This window comes from Typopeltis vanoorti, chromosome 9, assembly GCF_054136105.1.
Source record: "Typopeltis vanoorti isolate ZY-2024b chromosome 9, IOZ_Tvanoo_1.0, whole genome shotgun sequence".
NCBI classification, from domain to species: domain Eukaryota; kingdom Metazoa; phylum Arthropoda; class Arachnida; order Uropygi; family Thelyphonidae; genus Typopeltis; species Typopeltis vanoorti.
In genome coordinates this window covers 111,669,793-111,687,607 of record NC_143557.1, presented here as the reverse complement: position 1 = coordinate 111,687,607, position 17,815 = coordinate 111,669,793, and the positions used below count along the sequence as shown (strand labels likewise).

Below are 17,815 nucleotides of genomic sequence, written 5' to 3'. Positions count from 1 at the left end.
TCTTGTAGTTATTGTAGAGAGGTAAATTCATAAGGGAAGTAAATTATAAGTAAATTATTCATAAGGGAGCAATGACATAAAATGGCGCAGACAAGTATATATAACAGTAATAGTAGAGTTACTGAGTGATCACTTTTCAAAAGTCTATCACCCAAGTGAGAATATCTCTGTACCTGTAGCAATAACTAATGTGAGAACTGAAGTTAAGAAATCAGAGGTACTTAGTATATTGCAAAATTTAAATGCTAACACTGCTGTAGGATTAGATGGAATATAAGCTCGTGTGTTGCATGAATGTGCAAAGGAATTGTCAACGCCTCTTACTTGGTTATTTAACTTAAGTTTGAACTTTGGTATGGTCCCTAGGGAGTGGAAGGAAGGCAAAGTTGTTCCTTTGCATAAAGGTGGCTCTAAAACTGTGCTAGTTAATTACAGACCAATCACCATCTCGGGAGTGGTGGTAAAAGTATTGGAAAAGTTGGTTAAAAACAAAATTCAAGAATGGGTGGATCAGGATATGATACTCTATAGGGGCCAACATGGTTTTGTTAATGGTTAATCCTGCCTTAGCAATTTATTAACTTTTTATAATAGAATGACATCTGAGTTGGACAAAAGAAATGGCTGCACAGTGATACTTCTGGATTTTGCTAAGGCTTTTGACAGGATACCCATGGAATACTGTTGTGCAAATTGGAGCAGCTGAGGATGGATACTAAACTGGTGATAAGGATAGGAGAATGGCTCAGGGAGAGATACCAGAAGGTGGTGTATAGAGGAGCAGAGTCCAGGATGAAGCAGGTGACCAGTGGTGTGCCTCAGGGCTCTGTGCTTGGGCCATTGTTGTTTAATTTGTACATAAATGATATAGGAAGATATTCAGGAGATATTCAAGGGAGATATTCAGTTGTTTGTTGATGATACAAAGTTGGGTAGCGCAATAAAAAAGCAAGTTGATGTTGAGAGTTTGCAGGATGATTTAAATAAGCTGGTAAAATGGGCAAAAGGAAATGGATGTCAATTCAATGTGGAAAAATGTAAAGTTATGCATTTTGGAATTAAAAGATTACCAGCTGTGTACTACATTGATGGAACAGTACTCCAAGAGATTGATGAGGCTAGGGACTTAGGGGTGTTGGTAGATAGGGAGACGAAGTTCAGGGTACACATTGCTAAGGCGTAGATGAATTACTTGGTTATTGAGGAACACACTAACATCCAAAGATAAAGAGGTTATTATTATGCTTTATAAAGAGTTGATACTTCCACATTTGGGTTGCTGTGCTCAGGTCACCTGGATTCCTTGGAGATGAGGAGGTTGTGGAAGTTCAGAGGAGAATGACTGTTTTAAGGGAGTATGCTAGGAAACTAACAGTACTGCTGATCTGGCCGCATAAAAATCTTGCAACTAAAAAGTACTAAAGGGTAAAACAGCACCACTGCATATAAGGATGATGGTAATGAGGAGGAGGGATCTAACTATAACCTAGTTACGTATTCCTACAAGTTAACATTTTGTAGAAATTAGTTAACAGTGTACAAAATTAGGCAAAGGAGGGTAACTCTGAGTCAGCATGGAGATATTAAGAGGTTGCTCTTGTTCCAGAAATGACTGCCCAGTAACAAGTGCAGTTGATGAGAGAGAGGCATATACTTTTTTTTTTTTTGCATTGTATTGCAACAAATCCAAAGGATTGCTGCAACACTGAAAAGGGCACTGATGAACAAAGACAAAAGGGTGCTGGTTTCATTGTATAAAGGCCCATATAGCTGCTTTAGTTGCTGGTTACGAGGGCTGTTCACTCCTTTCAAATCTCGGTTAAACATTTGAAGAGGATGAAATAACCTTGGAAAGGGTACAGAGGCAGATAGCAAAAATATCAGGGCATACAAACTGCAAGTCTGATGGATAGAAGATGGAGGGTGATATGGTTGAGACTTTTAAGCTGTTAAGAGGTATTTATTGGATTGATACATGAGATATTTTTCATATGGTGGAACAAGGTTCATCCCTGGAGTTGTGAAAGATTGCTTTGGATTTACAGCTAAACCAACTAAAACTAAGGCTAGCATACGATGTCATGAAAAACTAAAGTTTTTGGAAGGAAAATCCCTCTAACCTCTGTATAAGACCAGCTAACTCACTTTAATTGAAAAGCCCTTATAAAGGTGTTTTTTGCATCCTAAATAGAATTCTAGGTTTTTCAATCAGAAAGCATCATTAATACTGCCAGATATGGAGGTGTATGTTGAAGAAAGGAAGAAGTGGGTAAGTGGATGAGAAGTGGGTTTTATTTGAATGGAGGGTGGCTGGACTATGAAATGCATTGTTTGAGAGAGTGGCAAGCGTGTAGACAGCAAACAAGTTTATGGAGTGGTATGACAGACTGTTTTCTGAGAAAGGCCTTCCCATGATGAGTTTTGTCATTCAATAGTAATTCAGAGTAGTAATAATATTGTGAAATCTTATGATGTGTGAGCAGGTGGACTGCGAATGGCTTGGGAGAGACAAGAAGGGTTTTAAATGGTTCATCAGTATTTGAGATCCCCTTAGCCTAATGCAGGAAGGGGCTCAGGGACCAATGTCATGACACTGCACAGTCATATTACTACCAGACATCTGGCATAGCTGTGTTTTATGTTACATTAATTTTTCAGATAAGTTAGCATCAGTTATAACTTACCTATTATTCTTTAACTGAAATAAAAAAAAAGCATCTGGAATAACATTAAAATTTAGTTTTTATGCCAATATTTTTCCTTAGTCACCAAGGTATCATCACAGGCACAAATGTAAGATTAAACATGGTACATAAAAGACAGAAAAGGGGTGTAATCCTAGCTCGCCTCCTTGTGGTGCATCCTGGATAACGCTAAAGAGCTAGAGTGACTTGGCAAGCAGACTATCTTCTCGATCTCCTGGTTACAGCACACATGAGCTCAAACACACGAATTAGCTCTCTTAAGGGCAAGATGACTAGGAATATTGGACCTGTAGTTCGAATTTGCCAAATTAACATCGAGGGTATATGTAGAGCAAAATGTGAATACCTCTCAAAGATTTTACATGACAACAATGTCAACATTGTTCTTAGTCAAGAGACTCACCATAAGGATGAGGATCAGCTCCACCGCAGGGGCCGAATTCCTGGTTACATTATCATTGCTTACCATCATGCACATGGCCTTGCCACCTATGTACGTAATACCCTAGAAGATTCCCACCTCGTTACAACCAGCATTGTCGGCGGCGTACATCTGATAACAACTATGATAGGGAACATAATCACCCCTGCCCTCTTGTGGCCTCCACAAGTTCTACCAGTGCACAACCACCCTGCAATGCGTATAGGTGACTTTAACAGCCACCACACACTATGGAAATATGCTTCCAATAATGAATATGGAGAGACTTTGACTGAATGGGCAGAAATTCACAATATGCACCTAATTTTCGATGCAAAAGATAGATCTTCCTTCAGATCAGCAGCTTGGAACAGGGAGTACAACCCCAACCTCTGCTTCGTCACTCAAGACAACAGTGGACGACCGTTACCTACATCGAGTTCTCTCCAACTTTCCCCGATGCTAACATAGACCAATTATATTAGAGGTAGGTCTGCGGGTACCCCTTGTCAGATCCACCCAACATCTCTGTTGGAACTTCCAGAAAGCTGACTGGGATATATTTGCTGCCTGCCTGTCTTGACAAATATGTCCGTTAGATCCCTCCAACAAGCAGTAATTACAAGAGATTCGTGGGAGCTGTCTTAGCTGTAGGTAAGAAGACCATACCAAGAAGCTTCCGGAAGGAGTATATCCCTGGATGGGATGATGATATTATCGAGTGTGGCGATCCTGACATTGCAGATGAACTCATTCACAGCCTTGACACCAACTGACAGAAGAAATGGACTGAAACAGTAGAAAGACTCGATTTTCGGCATTCCAGTAGAAAAGCATGGAGCCTTCTAAGAAAACTAGGTAGTGGCACCCTAACTGTCCGGGAACAATCAGCTATTTCTCCTTACCAATATGCATCACATATTATCAACACGTCAAGATATACCACCAAGGACAAACAACACACTCTTCAAATAAAAAGAGAACTTACATATTTGAAAAATAACAGACCATCAGACCCTCTTTATTCACGGCCCTTCACTCTTGAAGATATTAACACTGCTCTAATGGATACGAAACTAAGCAAGATTCCAGGTTTCGATGGAATTCATCCTGATTTCCTGTTGAAGACAGGCCAAAAAACTTGACAGTGGTTGGCTTGCTTTTTCTCTGACATCCTCCAGACTGGTAGACTTCCAAAAGAGTTTAAGAGGACAAAAATTATCCCTATCTTAAAACTAGGAAAAACCAACAACAAACCAGAAAACTACTGACCAATTGTCCTGCTTAGCACCTGCTATAAACTTCTAGAAAGGCTCATCCTTAATAGAATTGCCCCTAAGATAATAGAACAAGTCCCAGTGGAACAGGCCAGATTCAGACATAAACGAAGCTGCTGTGATCAGTTTTTGTCACTCACCACACGTATAGAGACAGGCTATCAACAATGCCAGAAAACAGCTGTAGCTTTTGTAGATCTTACCGCAGCTTATGACACAGTCTGGAGGCATGGCGCAGTCTGCAAGTTGCTCCATGCAGTCCCTTCTGGCTTCCCTCCTTTTTATCTTATACATCGCAGATATGCCTCATACAGCCTCTAAGAAGTTTTGCTATGCTGATGACATTGCTCTAGCCACCAGACACACCAATTTTACTACAATGGAAGATAGACTAACAAACGACCTTGCAGTCCTAGATGAATACTTCAGCAAATGGAGATTACGCCCAAATCCTAGCAACAGAAGTTTCATGCTTCCACCTGAACAATAACCAGGCTAACAAAGAACTCATGGTCTACTTCAACCATAAACTGCTACGCTACAACAGATTCCCGAAATATCTGGGCATCACTCTGGATAGAACACTATCTTTTAAACCACATCTCATTAACACAGCATCCAAGCTAAAAACAAGAAACAATATACTGCAAAAACTATGTGGAACAACTTGGGGTGCGTCAGCAACAACGCTTCTCTGCACTGCTCTTGGCCTCGTTTACTCTACAGCTGAATACTGCTCACCTGTATGGCTGAACAGTGCCCATGTGTATTTGGTTGATGCCCAGCTTAACACCACTATGTGCCTTATTTCTGAAACTGTAAAGTCAACCCCAACCTACTGGCTCCCAGTGCTAAGCAACATCCTGCCTTCACACATCCGCAGATCCAACTTTCTTCTACATGAATACAGCAAAATCATGGAAATCCAAAATCTTCCAATCCATGAAGACATCCCACCCCTAGAAATAAACAGGCTAAAGTCAAGGCACCCTCCAATCTTAACAGCAAAAAATCTTGCAGAGACAAGTTTCAACATGAAGGAGAAGTGGAAAGAGTCCTGGTGTAACACTTCAACAGGGACCTTCCATGAATTAGTGGACCCAATACAGATACCTTCGGGTTTTGACCTACCTCAGAAAACTTGGTCTGCCCTTAACCGAATCTGCACCAACCATGGGAGATGTGCAGACCACCTTTACAAATGGGGCATGATTGCCTCACCCAGGTGCAACTGTGGATCACCCTGCCAGACATATTACAGCATTCATACAGAATATGCCAGACATATTCTTGATTCTTGAGTCTCTTTTATGACTGTATTATGTCTTATTATTGTACATATGTTATATATTAAGGATTAATGTAATGCAACTTTTCATGTGTGAGCCATACGCTAAAAAAATAAATAATAAATAAAAGGCAGACAAACAACAGACTGAGTTTGTTGTCCTATAGTCCTAATTAAAACCCTCTATAGGTAAAAATTTTTTTCACAACTAGTGGTAGCATTTACCTTAAGTTGTGAAACTATAGTAGAGCAATGGAGAATTCCCAAACCAATTTCTCAGATTTAAATCTGCATTTCTAAGATAAGGAAATTTTTCCCAGTACATCCCACCCACTAGATGTACTTTTATATTCAACCTAAAACTTTTCAATAGTTGATGATTTATCTTTACCATGAACTATATAACCTCTGCCTTTCTAGGAATATATGTATATATATATACACACACACATATATCAGGGGTGTATATTCGGTGTGTGCTGCACACCCACGGAATAGCAATATCACAGATTATATTTTTGCATTTATTCCTGTTAAAGACTCCTAATTATTTCCTGGCTTTGCACATGATTCATAAAATTAAACACAATATACTAATACTTCATGAAAAAGACACTTTCCAATGCATAAACAATGCACCACATTTGTGTTAATAGCCCAGATGTGCAGTCAACAAATACAGATACTTCGAGCCCTTTGAACATACATGCAGATGGCGCAAATGGCCAGGGGCACCAGAGCTATGTGGAAAAATTAAAAGAGATCAATAAGAACGATATAGATTTTACACATTTTGATGATGAAATGGAACAGTTTCTACTATTTTGAAAAGAAGATAAAGACAAATTCAATACTACTACACAAGTATATCAAGATATAAGAGAAATGTAGTCAACTTTTTCAAATGTAGAAAGCTTTTTAGGGTCAGCTTAATCTGCTCCTGAGCAGTGGATCAAATTCGTAGCGTTCCAGTAGTTTTAAACCACCTAGAAGATGAATCAGGGTGTGTGCTGAGACAATAGCACCTTAAATCAGTGGCTGTGATTGGTTATTGTGTCAACCAATCCAATCGAATGTTGTAATTTGTCATGAGTTGCTGTTTTTGTTTTCTGAGTTTTATCTGTTTTGCATGTGAGAAGTGTGAACTAACATGTTTAGGACACCAATATAGACAAGTTTTTATTATATACTGTATTTGCGGCATATAAGATGCACTTTTTTTTTTTAGGAAATAGGTCTGAAAAACAGGACGAGTCTTATACGCCGATACTCATTTTTTTTATTACTTTCATTTCTGGACATTTTCACCTGGTGGTACAACACCAGGGCAACTCGTTGCCCTGGTGTTGTACCACCAGGTGTTTTGCATTATAGGAGATACTGAAACAGGAGTGTTGGTAGCTTGCTCCACCTTTGCAACGAGTTGCCCTGGTGTTGTACCACCTTACCCCAGTCCTGAAGATACTTTCAGGTGCAAACTTTGTTTGCTTACACTTGGATAAAGGATTAAACTAAATTTATTATACTCTAACCAAGTGAAAAATAAACTTTCAACATCTTTCTCTAAATCCAGAGTAATTTATTAAAAAAGGGTGGCACACCATTTGGCAACTCCTATAGGTAGAGATGACCTGCTAATGCTTCTGCCTGGTATCTCAACTTGGGCCTGGCTCCCACTGAAGGACCTCAATAAAGGTCGAAACTAGTCTGGGTAGTGTCCCTTCCCTTAATGCATAACATGATACATATCCGCAAGGATATGTGTTTTGCATTATGGGAGATATTGAGATAGGAGTGATGTTAGCTTGCTCCACCTTTGCAACAAGTTGCCTGGTGTTGTATCACCTTACCCCAGTCCTGAAGATACTTTCAGGCGCAAACTTTGTTTGCTCACACTTGGATAAAGGATTAAACTAAATTTATTATAGTCTAACCAAGTGAAAAATAAACTTTCAACACAAAGTCTTCTTGTATTGAGATTTTTCTTTGTGGTTGCTATGAAGGTTGTAGATGGGTCCTCCACATTCTTGGAATGGTTAGACCATCATTTTCAGTCAGATTCGGATCATGTTTCAGCATTTCACATGCTTCTTTGAATTTCCGCTCGAACCAGGTTTTGGTGTGGTGTAGGGACTTGGTACCTTTCCAATCAATTCTGTGGTATGTTTGAAGTGCATGGTCAGAAAGGCCGGTTTTTCCAAAGTGGAGGTATTTTATGTGTCGTTTGTGTTCATCCTTCCTGATTGGGATGGTTCGCCCTGTTTCCCCTAGGTATGGTATGTTACACGTGCAACGTATTTTGTAAACCCCTGGGTGGTATTTTTTTTTTATTTTTTATTTTCTAGCCTAGCTCCTACTGACGAGACCTGCCAGTTACCAGAACCCGAGAGAGAGCTCCTATTCCAGTCCTGTTACAACGAAGGTGCCATTGCTTTGGATTCCAGTTGCCATTTACAAGATCCCAAGAGAGAGCTCCTATTGCAGTATCCTTTGGTAAGAACCCTTATAGTTTTTCTTTTGGTGGTTTTTCTTGCGGCCTCGTGCCAAATGGTACAGGCCTGTCTTAAAGTCTTCCCTTTTCGGGGTCTCAACTTTCTTTTACTGTAGGAAAAGTATTTGCCTTTAAACAATGTCTAAATTCTTACCAAGAGTTTGTACTCTCGGGATCGAAATTGACCCAAGCATAGAGAAAGCGACGTTTGTGAGAGCTCTTCTCAACGTCACGAAAGCAGAAAGCATTTACGGGCTTACCCCTTACGGGGGGGGGAGACGATTCCAATAGTAATGAACAACTTGGAGACGAGAAACGCTCCTTAAAGGCATAGAATGTGAAGGAAAAAAATACCTACCCTTCCTAGTTGGGAGTATTTTAAAATCCGTAAAAATTGACAGGTTTCCTCTAGAATATCTAGAGAAAGGGGAGGAAATCATTAAAACCATTTTCTCCAAGTGGGGGACTGTCCGAAACGTAACAATCAGACAAGACGCGGATATCCCAGAGTGGAAATCAGGGGAAGTAAGCATTTCAATCGAAATGAAAACAGAGGTCCCCAACTTAATGTTTTTAGGCTCAGCAAGAGTAATAGTCAATTATCCAGGCGTAAGAAAACAATATTTTCGGTGCACTGCTTTGGGCCACCTTAGCGCTCACTGCCTGAAAAACAACACATGCCGCAACTGCTTATCGACAGAACACACATTGAATCAATGTGAGTCATCGTGCTGTAAATGTGGGAACACATCCCATAAAATAGATGTTTGTCCTAACAGGACCCTTGCAGAAAGAGCAGGAGGTGCCATAACACCTGCGGCAGTAGCCATTCCAGTAATCAGTCCTAAGCTCACAACACAGGACTCTCGAGCTACCGGCCAAACAGTAAACGAACCACAAACAACTGAATCAGAAGAGTTTCCAGCCCTACAACCCCCAGCTAACGCGACGACTATGTTAGGAAACCAGGCAATAAGCGGGAACAACGCAGGAGGAAAAACTAGGAAGAAAAAGAAACGGAACGCTAAGAAATCTCACACCATTGAAATGGAAAGCAACAATAACAGCACAGAAACAGAGGAAATGGAAATCAATACCAGTTCAACAAAACGACCCATCACGCCAGAAGAAGGAGAAATGAAACGAAATAAACAAGACATTGAAAGCCAAATAGAAGCCTCAAGTTCGGAAGAAGATGAGGAAAGAAATGAGATAATAACGTGAAACAACACAGAAAATGAGGAAGAAACCTCATCAGAAGAGGACACAGAGCAAGGAAATGATCCAAAACCAGAAGATACAAATACCGGTTCTTCTCACCCTTCTACAAAACCGGTAGAAGGAGAAAATCCCCCCATACGAAAATTCGAATATAACAAGACGAATCCTACTCAATCTTAGGGACAAACCCAAGATAAGGAACAAAGTCCACACAGCTATACAGGAAAAAGGAGACGCTTGTTTGCAATGTAAAGGCGAGCCAGATAGTCTTAGTATATGGATGAAGTGGGATAACTTCAATTACCACCGAACGAAATGGAATGAAAGCTTGAAGAGAATATGGAAACTAAATGATGAAGAGTCAGTACACGTACTCACAGTGATGGAAAACGTGGTAAAAGACTTTGAGATAGCGATTAAAAATTGGAGGGCAAATATGACCTAAAAAAAAAAAAAAGCCCCTTCTTCTAAGTTTTTTCTTTTGGTTTTGTTTCTGTGTATTCACACTTAATCCACATAGGAGGGGACAGACCTGAGAACCCGAGCTGCGAAGACCTACAGCGAGGCGGTGCAGCTCCTTGTGGGCTGCATCACTCGGGCTGGGCTCTTCCCCCAACTCTCGGTTCTCTGGTTGATAAAGTCCACCTCAATACGGATCCCGCTATCGCAGTTTTTTTTTTTTTTTTCAGTTGAAAGGCATAGTTTAAGAATAATCTAAGTTCCAAATTTTAACAAACATTTTTCTTTATTTTTTTAGGGGTTACGAGATGACGTCTCCAGACACCTGGATTAATGTAATCAAAAGTTATGTTTTTTTGGGTAAAATGAAATGTAAACTTTAAGTTTTTTTTTTTTTCGAACAGGTGTAAGGAGATTATGTTTTACAGACCTTTTAGCCACAACCTCTGGGTTATATAGCTAAACAGGTTGACTGAGGCCTCTTTTTACCACCTACTATCCTACTCTACCTTTCTTTAACTTCCCCTATTACTACCTGCTAACCCTCAGCAATCTTTATACTCCAAAGGCCGATGATGAAAGACATGAACTCCCATTCTACCTCAATAAAGGTCGAAACTAGTCTGGGTAGTGGCCCTTCCCTTAATGCATAACATTAGACATATCCGCAAGGAGATGTGTTTTGCATTATAGGAGATACTGAAACAGGAGTGTTGGTAGTTTGCTCCACCTTTGCAACGAGTTTCCCTGGTGTTGTACCACCTTACCCCAGTCCTGAAGATACTTTCAGGCACAAACTTTGTTTGCTCACACTTGGATAAAGGATTAAACTAAATGTATTATACTTAACAGACAACTGCCCTTCAATCACTTTCTCATGGATACTCTGTTTCTGCTAATTTGTTATTAGCATAGGTATAGGTATTTTCATGGGCAATCCGCTGAACTGGTCACCACTATTTCTCCATTTCCCTTAAAACATGTAAAAACACAAGCACAGTTGCTTGTCAACATCCATACACAGTTCAATTTCAAAATTATCAAAACCAATTTCATATATCCCTCTCCTTCCACTTACCTCTGTTCTTAGAACAGACCATATTGTTTTACCCAAAGACTGCAACCTTAATGTGTTTCTTGAACATATGGTATTTCTTGTAGTCCTTGGGTAATACAATGTGGATTGTTCAAGAACACAGGTAAGTGGAAGGAAAGAGGAATATATATGAAGTTGATTTTGATCATTTTGAAACAACTTTGTATAGATGTTGACAAGCAACTGTGCTTGTGTTTTTACATGTTTTGGAAGAAGAAGAGAAATAGTGATGACTAGTTTAGTGGATTTCCCATGAAAATACCTACAAAAAAAAACACACATTAGCAGAAACAGAATATCTATAAAGTGATTGGAGGGAGGTTGTTAAGTAGATCTTCCCTTAACATGTCAAGTCGAATGATCATTCATGGACAAGTAACTTGGCTTCATAGATACCTGATTTGTGCTTTGAAAGTTAGTTAATCCTATCTGCAAAATATATTTCTCTGAATTCCATGTATTCTTCTGAGAAAACCATCAACCTCCAAGCACACAGAATTGCTGTGTTAAGCACCTCCATAGTACAACTGGAAGAAAAGCAGAATATGGCACCCTTCCACTGGAAAATACTCAAATTCAGTCCTAGTTGTGATAAGAATCTTTATATCACGGGCTTCTTCAATAGGCGAGTTAGCTAATCTCATGCAGAAGTAGCAGGATCTTTTCTACCAGAGTATACACAATTTACAGGAAAAAAAAGAAAGGGCATTGTGTAGATGGCAATGGTGATGGATAATGGCACAACATGGAGATAGCATGCTGTAAGTGTTGATGGAAGATTAAGCAGTGTAAATAGTAAGTTATGAACGTGATGGCTCCTTGATACCACTGATACCAAATAATTTTATATCCACCCATACAAATTTATCAGAAAGGTACTAATAATAAATGACTAATATTTAGAATATTATTCTTCTATCATGGTGTATGCTACCAAGATATACAAAATCTGAAATAATATCGTAATGAATTTCTGAAAATTTTCGCTGTTATTTATGCTGTAGTATACAAACTGCAACATAAACAACACCAAGGTTAATTTACAAGCTTCTTTTTTATTATTATTTGACCTAAATATACTCAGTCCAAATTATGAAATTCATTTTTCAATCACGAAATTTATGTAAAATATTACTTACTTGTCTGGCTATCATTTTTGGAATACATACAATTTTAACTTGGCTTTTTAAGATATGCATATTGGTATGAAAATTAACATTCTCTGAATTTCCTTGATATTTTCGCAAGCACCTTACCACAATACCTTTTTTCATTTTTTTTTTTTAAATCACTCTGACACACGAAGGGCATCAAAGCCTACAGCAAATAAATACTGTGTACTGTGGGACACATGAATAATACTTATATTAGTAGTTATTTTTTTAACTTATTGTTTTTTTCAAATTACCATGAACATTAGAATATATTTTCTTCCTCCTATCTAATAATCAATATAAAACAGTACAAATTCATTAGACTATCCCATTTTTTTTCAACTGGCAGATGAGATTTTTTAAACTTACGTTATCCGGTTGGCAATTTTCCTTGCTCTAAATTGCCCACCGAAAGTGCGAACATTTATACTGCTCAATATCATTTAAAGTAGTAAATGTCACTATAACAGGTACACCTACATACTTACCAAAGATTATACTATGGTGACTTCGGTTTATTCGACAACAGAAAGTACCCGATATCATTTTACAGCGTCCTTGTGAATTTACAACATATAATTTACAATAAGCTTTGCCGCAACAATATCCAATACTCCACCAATAATATATATAAAAATAACCTCGATTAAACAGCTTAGCAAGTGCACCTTAACCACTTATTTTCATTATACACGTTGTTTGTTTATACACCAGGTGGCGATACCTTATTAAAACTAAACACACACACATATGACGAAGATCTGTAACGACTCATTCGACTACTTTTAAAATATTAAAGAATTGCTAAGGCCAAAATTTGAGTTGCTGTAACGATTCCGTATCAAATAAAATCTCCTTTAGCGCAATTGGAAAAACGACGATAAATTGCGCCTTTCAGTTTAAAAAGACCCAAGTTCGATTCTCGTTGTGACAAAAGTGGTATGCTTTTTTTTCCTTCTCTCTCTCTTCTCTCAACTGAAGATGAGTTAACCGATTTCAAACAGAGGTAGCACGGTTTTTGATATGGAAACTCCGATTTCTAATTCCCAGTACAGGCAAATCTGCCTTGAGAACACATACTTTACAGACAAAAATTACTACTAATGATGGTGGTGATAGGCAGTAGATGGCGTTGTTTGTAGATGATCATGATAGTAGATACAAAATTAATAACGGAAAACTCACGTACAAAGATTATTTAATAGTAATTCAGTACATTTTATTTTATTTACTAAAGATGCCTGTGCCACACAGGCGAAAATTATACTATTAAATAATCTTTGTACGTGAGTTTTCCGTTATTAATTTTGTATCTATGTGTCTACTCATGGTATACCTCTTTTAAAACTTGATGATGAGCCGTTCTGTATAGCTTGAGGAATAAATGGAGAAGATGGAAAGTTGTAAAATGCCCTCTCAAAATGATTCCATGGAGGTGTCACGTAATAATAATAATACGAATCCGTTACTTTTATTTGACAGAAGTATTCATTAGGATACAACCTGCTAAATTTGAATAGTTAAATGAATATTTACGCGTAAACACAAAGTTAATAATTTATTATAAAGCCATATATTTCAATCCGAAAATTACAGAACAACTTCAGTGACAAAAAAAAAAAAAAAACAGTTGATACAAGGTAGAATGTAAACAATGGATTTATTTGAAAGAGAGTGAGCCGTGTGATGTTATATTTCCAGTTATATTCTGAGGGAAAGGTTGATCATTATTCTAATCAGACTTTTCTAATCAGCGTTATTTAATCAGACTTTTCCATGTTTTTGATAACGATAGGCAGTCATTCCGATTCAAGTTCGGGCAGTGAAGGAAGGCTTCAGCACTCTCCTTAAATAAACTTTAAATTAGTATCGACAGCGATGTAGTAGGCGTGTTTCAAACCAAAGAATGTTGTAGTCTGTGTCTACTCCAAGGAGTAGACACAGACTACAACATATATTTTCCACAGGAAATCCGATAAATCCAGATTTATCGGATTTCCTGTGGAAAATATATGCTTGATGTTCTCGTAATCTCTTTTCTATTGAGTTCAGTTTGTCCGAAACAGTATAGACAGCAACAAGAGACTTTGCAGACACCAGAGAGAGAGAGAGAGAGAGAGAGATCGGAGAGCATTTATCTTTTAAAAACGTTCTCAAATGACAAAATGAGTTGAGAGTTTATTGATGGGTATAAAAGTAGCTACTAAATCGTATTTCATTAGAATTCTAAAAATCGGTTCTGAAAAGCCAGAAATCTATGGGATCGAAACTCGACGTACTGTTTCCTTTTTGCTTAGGTTATGTTTGTAGGAATCAGATGTTGTGTAGTCCTTCCTGAGAAGCCATTTAATTTCACATATTGTTTGATATTTCAGAGTTCTTCCGGTAATGGATGAGGAGTCGAACAATTAGTCTTTGCTCGTCGAATTAAAGACTATGATTCCTGACTTTTGAGAAGAATGTTGAACAAATTGTCGAAGAATGTAGAGTGCAGTGAAAGTAGGCTTTCGCCACTGATGTTCTTTAATCACCTGATGGTGAGTGGATGAGAAGAATGCCTAGAAAAGATAATTTGTTGTCGTTTTCAATTTCCATAGTGAATTTGATACGAGGATGTTAATTACATTAATTACAAAAACAGTGCTTTGAAGATCAATGAAAAACGTCAACATAGTTTCTTCTGATTCTTCTTTCCCTCAAACACATCTACAGCTATCTGCAGAAAAGGGAAAGAAAAATACATCTCAGCCGATTTCTACCAAATTTGCAATATAACGATTTCTTACTTTGTTGAGGATGGTATAAAAGGGTATAATTCAGGACAAATTAGATTAAAATGAAGGGGGTTGGTCTGCATCTCTTCAGCAGACGCATTGGCAGAGGAGTGCAGACACACTGCAGGTTTATTAATGCCCGTGCAATAATAATAATAATATATATATATAATTTTTTTTAAAATATTCATACATACAATAAACATCTTGTGTGACATTGCACCTTATAATTTTACAGAGTTCACCACTATGTGCTGCAATTCCTACATTGGATTTCAATTAAAATTTTTAATAATACTTTTTTGCCTTTATATTATGTATTTACAACACATGTTCTTCTAATATTAACAATGAAGATTATACAGAATTTTTGCGTAATTTTTTATTTTTTATTTATTTTTAATTTTTTTTTTAAGTTTGAGAAAGAGTGATTATACATACAAATTTCTGCATTTCCTTATAAGGATTACTTGTAGATGAGTGAGGCAAGTTAATCCCACCTACTTCAAAGCTTGGGTTAGCTTTTATGAAGAGAGTGGGATTTAGCCTTCACTATTTGTGTTGTTGCTACTGTTTATGTATGGGTTGTAGGCATTGGATGCTAATGATTTGTGATGTGTATATTAGTGTTAATGGTTTCTTAACTTTGTTGGTATATTTCCCAGCGTTCGTTTTTTAATGTTCTGTAGTTATCTACATTTTTTAACTTTCTTGGTAGGTTGTTGAGTTGCATGGGTATCTGATGTGATCTCCCAAAAGAACCGTATGAGTTGTTGAAGCGTGTGGGGATGTAGAGAGTTGTTGTAGGTCGTGTTATACGATATGTGTCTCTGTTGTTTCGGTAGGTGATGTTAAAATAATTCCTTGTTAATGTCATGTAGTGTTTCAGGTTTTTAATGCGCAGAATTCTGTGTATCGCCATGTGCTTGTCGGATATTGGTTGTTGCGTGTAAGGTGTCCAGATCACTGTTGACACGATTTTCCTGTGTAGTGTTTCTAATTTTGTTAGGTGGCTGTTTGATGTATTTGCATAGATGTTATTCCGTATCTGAGTAGGGATTCGCAGATACCGTGATATAGGAGTTTTTTTTATGTTAGGTGGAATAATGTCTTTAAGTTGGAAGAGTTTTGCTGCGATGATCCGGAGTTTGGTGTGTAGGTATTCTATATGTTTTGTCCATTTAAAGTGGGAATCTATACAGAGATCGAGGTATTTTGCGTGTGTTACAGGTTTGATTTCGGAACATTGGCAGGTATTTTTGTTATTAATGCAGCGGTATGTGTGACAATGTATCGATAGTGATGCGGAGCGTATGATTCTTGGGTTGTGTATTATCAACATCTGTGTTTTGGTGCAGTTGATTAGAATTGCGTTTTGGTGGAAGTATGTTGTGATTTCGTTTAGGTCTTGTTGTGCTTTGCAGAGAGCTGTGTTAATGTCTGTGTGGGTTGCTAGTAGTGTAGTGTCATCTGCATATTGAAATATTTGACTTCTTATGGATATGTTATGAACATCGTTAATGTATATGTTGATAGAGTGGGTGATAATATGGCACCTTGAGGTACATCGTGTATTACTTGTATACTCTGACTGTGACATGTACCTATTTTGCTACTTGTGTTCTGTTTGAGAGGTAGTTCTTGAACCATGTATGCAGTGTTCCTCTTATACCTATTGAGTATAGTTTGGTGAGTAGTATGTCATGTTCAAGTGTGTCAAATGCTTTAGTTAAGTCCAGCAGTATAAGGATGGCGTACTTGTTTTTGTCGAGAGCTTTGTTTATTGTGTCGGCGATGTCTTCTAATAAAGTAATGGTGCTTTCTGTTTTCTAAAAGCCGTATTGGTTTTGTGAGATGATGTTGTACTTCTGTAAATAGTTCTGTAGTCTGGTGTGTGTTATTTTTTTCTAGAATTTTTGAGATGACTGGTAGTGTAGCTATTGGTCTGTAGTTTTGAGTATCATTTCTTTTGCGGTGTTTGTATATTGGAATAATTACTGCAATTTTTACTTGCTGTGGAATAAATGCCTGTGTCGAATATTATGTTCACGAGTTTCAAAAGTATTGGATTTATTTGTTCAAAGCGTGTTATAAGGTCTGTGAGTCTTATTTTGTCTATTCCTGGAGTGGTCTTTGGTTTTAGTTGTAGACTGCTTCTTTCAGTTCCTGTTTTGTTATGGGTGGAAAATACATAGTTTGTTGTTCACTTTGTGTCGGTAGTTTTTTGTTGATCGTTGGTAGTTTGTCTTTTTTGAGTTGTGTGATGTTGTTTGTGAAAGCATGGTTGAATGAGTCTGCTAGTTCTTCTTGGTTTGTGTCCTGACCGAAGCTTTTTTGCAATAAAATCTTGTGCTGAAGTTTTCTTTTTTCGGGTTACTAGTTCGTTGAGTGTAGCCCATGTTTGCTTAATGTTGTCGTTATGTTCCATGAATTTTTGGAAGTAGTAGCGTCTTTTTGCCCTACGAATTTTTGTTGTTAGTTTATTTCTTGTGTTTTTGTATAAGGTTTGTAAATGTGTGTTACTGGGTGACTTTTTAAGTTTTTTTCCATAGATTTTCTTTTACAGTAATAGTATTTAGTATGTCGTCATTTATCCATGGATTGTTGTCTGTTTGTTGCCTCGTTTGTGTAGGTTTTGTTGCTTTTTTTTATATTTCTGTGAACTTTAGCTGAAAATTCTCGTATAATGTTAGAGGATCGTTTATTTTAAGTAGGGAATTCCAGTCTGTATTTTTTACATGGTTATCGACAATGCTCTTTAATATGATCGAGTTTTGTCGACTTTTGTGGTGGTGGGAGGGGGGGGAGGTAGGAAACGTAATAAAACGAAGTTGAGACAAAGTAGTGATCGGCAATTTTTACGTTAATTACTGATGATGTATATGTATGGATGGGAGCCCGTATGTTGATATGATCAATGCATGGTTGT

The 17,815-nt window shown here is 37.7% G+C and overlaps 1 protein-coding gene across 1 annotated transcript in view; it reads right to left on the bottom strand.

The window, feature by feature from the left end:
- LOC150103427 (RING finger and SPRY domain-containing protein 1-like) overlaps positions 1–13,172 on the bottom strand; it is a 358,201-nt gene extending 345,029 nt beyond the window's left edge. The window contains exon 1 of the mRNA XM_090397430.1: positions 12,601–13,172. The gene's annotated coding sequence lies outside the window, so the exon portion shown is untranslated. The remainder of the gene's footprint in view (positions 1–12,600) is intronic.
- Between the last annotated feature and the right edge of the window lie 4,643 nt (positions 13,173–17,815).